General features: G+C 30.9%; 1 protein-coding gene across 1 annotated transcript in view; it reads right to left on the bottom strand.

Annotated features, from left to right (window-relative positions):
* Nucleotides 1–7714, bottom strand: part of LOC115218350 (zinc finger protein 433-like) — a 73467-nt gene extending 65753 nt beyond the window's left edge. The window contains exon 1 of the mRNA XM_029788112.2: nt 7512–7714. The gene's annotated coding sequence lies outside the window, so the exon portion shown is untranslated. The remainder of the gene's footprint in view (nt 1–7511) is intronic.
* Nucleotides 7715–9424: the final 1710 nt, after the last annotated feature.

The following is a 9424-nucleotide window of genomic DNA, read 5'->3' on the forward strand; positions in this document are numbered from 1 at the left end:
TAGTATATCTACATATATATATATGTATATCTACATACATATATATATATCTACATATACATATATCTATTATCTACATAACTATATATATATCTACATACATATATATATGTATATCTACATATACATATATATATGTATATCTACATATACATATATATATGTATATCTACATATACATATATATATGTATATCTACATATATATATATGTATATCTACATATATATATATGTATATCTACATATATATATATGTATATCTACATATATATATATGTATATCTACATATACATATATATATATGTATATCTACATATACATATATATATGTATATCTACATATACATATATATATGTATATCTACATATACATATATATATGTATATCTACATATACATATATATATGTATATCTACATATACATATATATATGTATATCTACATATACATATATATATGTATATCTACATATACATATATATATGTATATCTACATATACATATATATATGTATATCTACATATACATATATATATATGTATATCTACATATACATATATATATATGTATATCTACATATACATATATATATGTATATCTACATATACATATATATATGTATATCTACATATACATATATATATGTATATCTACATATACATATATATATGTATATCTACATATACATATATATATGTATATCTACATATACATATATATATGTATATCTACATATACATATATATATGTATATCTACATATACATATATATATGTATATCTACATATACATATATATATGTATATCTACATACATATATATATATCTTCATATATATGTATATCTACATACATATATATCTTCATATATATGTATATCTACATATATAAAGCATTTTTAGAGAGTTATAGCCAAAAAAATAGCAAAAAATGCATCAAAAATGGAAAAAAAATTATGGTAAATTTTTTTTTAAATTGTTGACTCATCGTAGACATTTTTAGAGAGTTACTTCCCTTATATAATAGCGAAAAAATGCATTAAAATGGAAAAAAATGATGGTAAATTTTTTTTAAATCGTAGACGCGCGCTAATACCCAGAAGGGCTCAATATGAATCACGACTATAAGATACCCGGTTTTGGTTAAACTGCACCGCAAAATGTGGGAGTAGTTAGGAATCTAAATCGTAAGAGACAGACACACAACTTGACTTTTATATATAAAGATATCTACATATATATATATCTACATATATCTACATATATAATATATATCTACACATATCCTAGTTAAGGACCATATTCATGTGAATTCATTAGAATTCACTTGAATCTCAATTATATATACATATATATATATATCTACATATATATATATCTACACATATATCTACACACATATATATCTACATATATATATCTACACACACATATATGTATATATATATATATACACACACACACCCACATATATATATATATATACACACATATAAACAACACATATGCATATTGTATTACCAATTTTGACCTACATAAAATACCAAGTTATATCTAATTTGCATTGCGAGAGCAAATGGTTTATCGAAAGCGTATCTTGTTAAATGCTTGAAATGCGAGAGTAGTAAAACAGCCAACAACTGATGAAGGGATGTTGTTTGTGTCGTTTGTCTTATCTTCCATTTGTGTCATTCATTGTTCGAAAAAATAGTTCATACTCCATATATTTTTGTTGTACACATTTCATGACATCCTGTGCCCACTACATATATATATATATTTGTATAGATGTAAGTATGTATATATACCTACATATATATGCATGCATATATATATATATATATATATATATATATATAAACAAGAAAAAAGCAACAAAAATTTATCAATATTTCGGTACAATTGTTTCGTACGAAGACCACCTTTATTAAGGCTGCAAATATTGCAGCAAATACATGTGACCCGTACTCATCAGCCGAAAAAACATATTTTCCTCTCAGTTACCCCATTATACCCTATATGAGTGACTGTCTCTACGCTCCACTAAATTTCCTTCGACAAATTCTAACATAGCAGTTTTGAGAAATGATCAGAAATGCAACCAGCATACCATCATACATCAAGAAACCCACTTTATTATGGACTAATTATGGATAAATACATCGTCTGTGAGTATGAAATCTCTCCTCATATCTCCAGAATTCAAACCTACTTCATTATGGATGGAGTTACATTTTCATTTTCTGTGAAACTAAGAGGTTTTTTAAAAACCTGTTATATGACTGTACAACATTAAAGAACTTTGGAAATCCGTTTATTATCTAAATCTGATTTTTATAGAACTATCCCTGATGTTTCAGGAGTGTAGCCTCACCCCCTTAGATGTTTTGAGAACTCAGATGTTTTTTCGGCTGATGAGTACAGGTCACGTGCATTTGCTTCGTACGAAACAACTGTACCAAAATATTGATCCATTTTTGTTGCTTTTTTCTTGTTTATAATCACCCCGCATTATCTTATGGTTAACACCATATAGATTTCTGGTGCATCTAAGTTAAGTACCGCATTCATGTGAATTCAACAGAACTCACTTGAATCTTAATAGCTTTTACTGTATGTATATATATATATATATAGTTAATCCAAACAAGAAAGCACAAAAAAACACTATGTGAGGATGTGGAACAAATATAGTATTATTGGACGCTCAGGAAAGCAGGAGGGTTTAACGTTTCGAGCGGAGCTCTTCGTCGGAAACATAGGAGAAGGAAAGATCCAGAGAAGGGAAGACAGGGGAAAAAAAAAATCGCCAACGGTACACACGCGGATATATATACACACATATATAGACATACATATACCGCTGTTGGTACGTGAACACAGCAACAAGTGATTTTGGGGGTCAAATACAAACAATCACACACACGTGTGTGTGTGTGTGTCTTTGTGTATATAATTTATATGACTGGCTTCTTTCAGTTTCAGTTGACCAAATGCACTCGCAAGTCTTTGGTTAGCCCAAGAATGCTACATAATGGGACTCAACATGGCACCCTGCAAACAAACACCTTACCACACAGCAACACTCCTTCATACACACACACCTGTGGGAGTGTATACATATATATTAAAGCATATGCAATATACTGTGCAGCTGAACCTTGTTTCACCTGTCCCAAGTTTCAGAAATTTCTAATGCAAATTTCTACATATATGCTTCAGGTAGTGTAGATCAGTTCCTCTCAGAATCCACAGCTTTTCATTTTCTCTAATGTGCCAGGGACTGGTAGTATTTCTTAGTAATATTAATTTATACCATAATCAATATATAAAATGAATATATTAAAAGTCGAAATTTTTTTTATTCTTTTACTTGTTTCTGTCATTTGACTGTGGCCATGCTAGAGCACTGGCTTTAGTCAATCAAATCGACCCCAGGACTTATCCTTTATAAGCCTAGTATTTATTCTATCAGTCTCTTTTGCCAAACTGCTATGTTATGGGGACGTAAACACAACAGCTTCGGTTGTCAAGCGATGTGGGGGGGGGGGGAGACAAACACAGACACACAAACATATATATATTTTGGATGATATCAATTACAAGTATATCAGAATTTAGGGTGAAAAAAAATGGGTGCAAGGACTATTATTTCATACACCTTGCTTGTGTGTTTCCAATAGAATACAATTCTGGGGTTTGTTAATGAATATTTTTTAATATTTTCCAGAGATATCGACATAATTTGAAAAAAAAAAAATAGAAGGTAAATTTGGGTTAATTTAAAGATCTTCGCCCATTAACAAAAGCAAAAAAAAAAAAAAAAAACAGCCTGCTGAATTTTTAAAATTGTATAGAAAACGAATATGACAAAAAAAATGCGCAAACGAACCAGGGGAGGTGGGGAGAGGGCTTTCGGAAAATTCACAAGATCCAAAACAGATATACATTGATTTTCTTTTACGGAATCCCAGGTATTTGGCTATGGAGGATCCGATTCTGAAAAACCATTTTCAAAATTTCTTTTTCGTGACATGGCGCTGCCGGGATCCTTTTACTCTTTCACTATGACGCATGCAGAAACAGACAAAACCATTCATTTTCACTTTTAAACAGCGGGATGGCGGGGAGAATTTTAGTTCGGAGTTTTTCATTAAAAATTTGAAACCAAAATTTGAATTTGTGTTTATTTTTTCCATATTTTTAATCTCCGTATTTTCCCAAGTAGACTGATTGAAAAAAAATTCGAAAAAGTTCTTTAAAAAATTTTGAAAAACCGACTTTTGAAAATTGTTTTTCAGAATCGGATCCTCCATAACCAAAAAACGTGGGATTCCGTAAAAAAAAAAATCAATATATATCCATTTTTCCGAAAGTTATGACGGAAAAATCGGATCTTGTGAATTTTCCGAAAGTCCTCTCCCCACCTCCCCAGGTTCGTTTGCGCAATTTTTTTGTCATATTCGTGTTTTGTTTTTGTTTTTTGGTAAACGGGTGAAGATCTTTATATCAACCTAAATTTGTTGGTATGACTTTTGTTTGCTAGAGGCCTTAGAATATATCCACGTGATCCCTGCTATTTCTAGTACACTAAACAACCACGTAGAGGACGAGCTACCTTCTGGAAAAGGCGTTTCAGAACAAATTCGGCTATAATTATAAACTACACCATCTAAAACGTATTTGTAGTAACATTTTCTTGAAAGAATATCAATTTTTCAGAAGATTATGAGGAAACAAATCGAGGGGACAGACTTCAGTAGTTATGCGCATATCAAATAGATACACACACGAATGTCTTTTATATTTTCTTTATTATTAGACTACAACCATACTGAGGCACCACCTTGAGGAATTTTAGTCAAATGAATCGATCTCACTACTTATTTTCTTTTTTTTATATAACATAAACACACACACACATATATATATATATACCAGAAGATCCTGTGCGCCCACATGTGAAACTTAGGAGTAACAAGAGAGTGACTCCGCGAAAATAAAATATTTATCGCAACCACAGTATTGAGTACTCTCCTTCATAAACATATATATGTATATAACATTTCAAAATATCACTGGTGTTCTTGAAGAACAAACAATTGCAACTTGTTAGCTTGAAAAAATATAAACGATTCAGTCGGAGATTTTTATCGCTTTAGTGAACTTTGATTATAAAATAAAATGCGTTACTAATTGAAGGCGCAGTAACTAATAGTTGCAATGTGTCTATTAGAATATAGACACGATGATTATATGAGATATAAGTTTGGAACTTCTTAATTAGTAGTAGAAAACAGGGATAGAAAATGGTCATAGAAGCCAACTCAAAGTAAGTAATTCTTAAGAAGCACGAGGTCCGTGTAGGTCATGGATACAAAGTAAATGAAAACAATCAATGCACCACGAGGGGATCAAAGTTCATTCGAAGTTGACCAGCATTTTATATACATACATACATACATATATATATATATTGTCCGGTTGAGGAATGATACACACAAAATTTCATTTTAAATTTTTAGTCCACTTTATCATAATCTTCATCTAAAATGTTTATAAAATTTCATTACAAACTATACACACTTCTCTGGTTATGTGCTTACATGCATATACGTGTGTGCGTATACAAATGTGTTTAGACATACATCTATAAATACATATGTGTATACATGAGTTTATATATATATGTACACATGTATGTATATATATGTATATGTACACATGTATATATATATATATATATATGTACACATGTATGTATATATATATATATATGTACACATGTATGTATATATATATATATATGTACACATGTATGTATATATATATATATATGTACACATGTATGTATATATATATATATATATGTACACATGTATGTATATATATATATGTACACATGTATGTATATATATATATATATATATATGTAACATGTATGTATATATATATATATATATATATAATATGTACACATGTATGTATATATATGTATATGTACACATGTATGTATATATATGTATATGTACACATGTATGTATATATATGTATATGTACACATGTATGTATATATATGTATATGTACACATGTATGTATATATATGTATATGTACACATGTATGTATATATATGTACACATGTATGTATATATATATATGTACACATGTATGTATATATATATATATGTACATATGTATGTATATATATGTACACATGTATGTATATATATATGTACACATGTATGTATATATATTTACACATACACACACATATATATATTTACACACACACACACATATTTACACACACACATATTTACACACACACACACACACCATATACATATATTTACACACACACACACATATATATATATATTTACACACACACACACATATATATATATATTTACACACACACACACATATATATATTTACACACACATATATATATTTACACACACATATATATATATATATATTTACACACCACACACACACATATATATATTTACACACATATATTTACACACACACACACACATATATATATATATTTACACACACACACATATATATGTATTTACACACACACACATTATATATGTATTTACACACACACACACACATTATATATATATTTACACACACACACATTATATATATATATATATATATATATACACACATACAGAAAGAGAGAGAGAGAGAGTTTTAATTATCAGTGAATAAACATTTAAAAATATAAAATGTGAAAAAAAAAAATCCACGTGAGGCGGTAAAGAGAATAAAAAATAGCTTAAAAGTTTTAAAATGACGAATTAGTCGCTCATTCAAAATATTTCTCTCCGAAAGCTGCCGTTGAACAGAAAAAAACCCAATAAGAACCAATATTGGTCGATTGAAGCACAAAAAGTGAAGCGCAAGGGGAGTTGAATATAAACTTTGTATAAATGCAAAACTATTAATAAGTGTTTCATGTTTAGCATAATATATAAATGTGTGTATAAAGTAATCAAAGTCGAATAAAGTTTTAAAGTTCAAGAAAATTAATTACAAAATAGAAATAAATGAAAGAAAGAATAAAGAAAGATAAAATAAATGAATATTTGTAAATGTAGAAAAGTATAAACATGTTCAGATGTATGAAGTGTGTAATATATACTGGCCACAGTCAAATAAGACTGAAACAAATAAAAGATTTTATACATACATATATATATATAAGTATATATATATTTTATATATATCGTTAAAGGCATGAAACTAGGTATTAGTATTTTTCGGTCGATAATTGATGAATATTAGGGTTCTGGTGTCTATCCTACGTGTAGTATTTAATACATTTTTCATTATATACATAAATATATATATAGATATAATTTATATATAGATATAATTTATATATATATATATATATATATACACGCACGCACACACACACACACATGTATGTATGTATAGGGTTGAACATGTAGAAAGGAAAGCAGCGAGTGTGTTGACTTACCGTCGGTGCCAGATGGAGTGATTGGTTGCGAGCCGGAGATGTCGTCAGAGACAAATATCCGGGATGGAATGTGTGCTAATACCCAGCGGAAACTCAAACCGGATGAGCAAGTAGCGGTCCGCCATCATTTCCATAGAGTAGCGCGCGAGGCCCGGATGGAGGACGGCCAGCCGTGCCGCACACACCCACACATACCTCACATAACGCAGATAGAGAGAGAGACAAGGAGGGCGGCGTTAGGTGGGGGAGGTGCCTTAATGGGATGAATGGAAAGGAGGGCGGTGATGATGATGATGATGATGGTGGTGGTGGTGGGAGTGGGAGTGGGTGGGGTGTAGGGAAGTTAGCGGCTACTTGGCAGCAACAGCTTCATGTTTGGTGACTATGATGATGATGAAGAAGACAGTGTTGTTGGAGACAGTAACGATGGTAGTTAGGGTGACGGAAGGGTGTGGGAAGAGGAACGTAAACGAACCAGCAATGCAAATTAGTTGTCACTCCTTTACATAAAACTCACAAGTCTTTCCACCTCCTCTCTTTCTCTTTCTCTCTACCTCTCTCTCTCTCTTACTTTCCTTTTCACACTTTCTTTTCTTATTTACCCAATTCCTCGCTTCCTCTCTTTTTCTTCTCACTCATTCTCTATTATTTTTCATTCTCTGTGTCTTTAACAACTATTTTTTACTGCTGACTTTCTATCTCTTTCAATTCATTTTAACTTTACTTTCATTCTTTAATGCTCTGCTTTCATGTGATTTTTAAAAATTCTTTTCTTTCTTGATCTGTCCTCTTCTTTTTTACGCCCTACTTCACTCACGGATTGACGATAAATTCTGATCAATATACAGTTTACGGCCCGGTCACGGAAAATAATAACAACAAAAAAACCTACTAGGTGTGAAAAAATGTGTAGCGAAAGAATATGAAAACAAAAATTTGCGCAAACGAACGGGGAGGACTTTCGAAACATTCAGAAGATTCGATTTTTCTCTCATAACTTTCAGGAAAATGGATTTATATCTATTGATAAAATTTTAGAGATATCGTTTAAATGGCACAGGTTACGATTATAAAGAAATTTCTGGTGAGAATGTTTTCCGAAGGTGAGGATTTCGGAAAAATTACACGATCCGATTTTTAACCTCTTAACTTTCAGGAAAATGGATATCTTTTGATGAAATTTTACAGAAACACCTTTCAAACAGCATAGATTACGATTATGAAGAAATTTGTAGGGAAAATGTTTTCCGAAGGAGTGAGGAGAGGATGGTCAGAAAGTTCATACGATCCGTTTTTTCCCTCATAACTTTCAGGATCTAGTTTAGTACCCGGTCTCCAAAATGAAAAAAAAAAAGTGTAAAAAAAAAAACACGTGTAGAAAATGAATGGGAAAACAATGTTTTCCCTGAAAGTTATGAGGAAAAAAAATCGGATCGTTTGAATTTTCCAAAAGTCCTCCCCTCCCCCCATCCCCGTTTGTTTGCGCAAATTTTTGTTTTGATATTCATTTCCTACACGTTTTTCCCTTGCACCTAGTAGCAAATCTCATCATAATCGTAATCTTTGCCGCTTGAAAGGTGTTTCAGTAAAATTTCATCAAAAGATGTCCATTTTCCTGAAAGTTATACTCTTTACTCTCTTTACTCTTTTACTTGTTTCAGTCATTTGACTGTGGCCATGCTGGAGCACCGCCTTTAGTCGATCAAAATCGACCCCGGAACTTATTCTTTGTAAGCCCAGTACTTATTCTATCGGTCTCTTTTGCCGAACCGCTAAGTGGCGGGGACATAAACACACCAGCATCGGTTGTCAAGCAATGCTAGGGGGACAAACACAGACACACAAACACACACACACACACACATATATATACATATATACGACGGGCTTCTTTCAGTTTCCGTCTACCAAAT

This window comes from Octopus sinensis, linkage group LG13, assembly GCF_006345805.1.
Source record: "Octopus sinensis linkage group LG13, ASM634580v1, whole genome shotgun sequence".
NCBI lineage: Eukaryota > Metazoa > Mollusca > Cephalopoda > Octopoda > Octopodidae > Octopus > Octopus sinensis.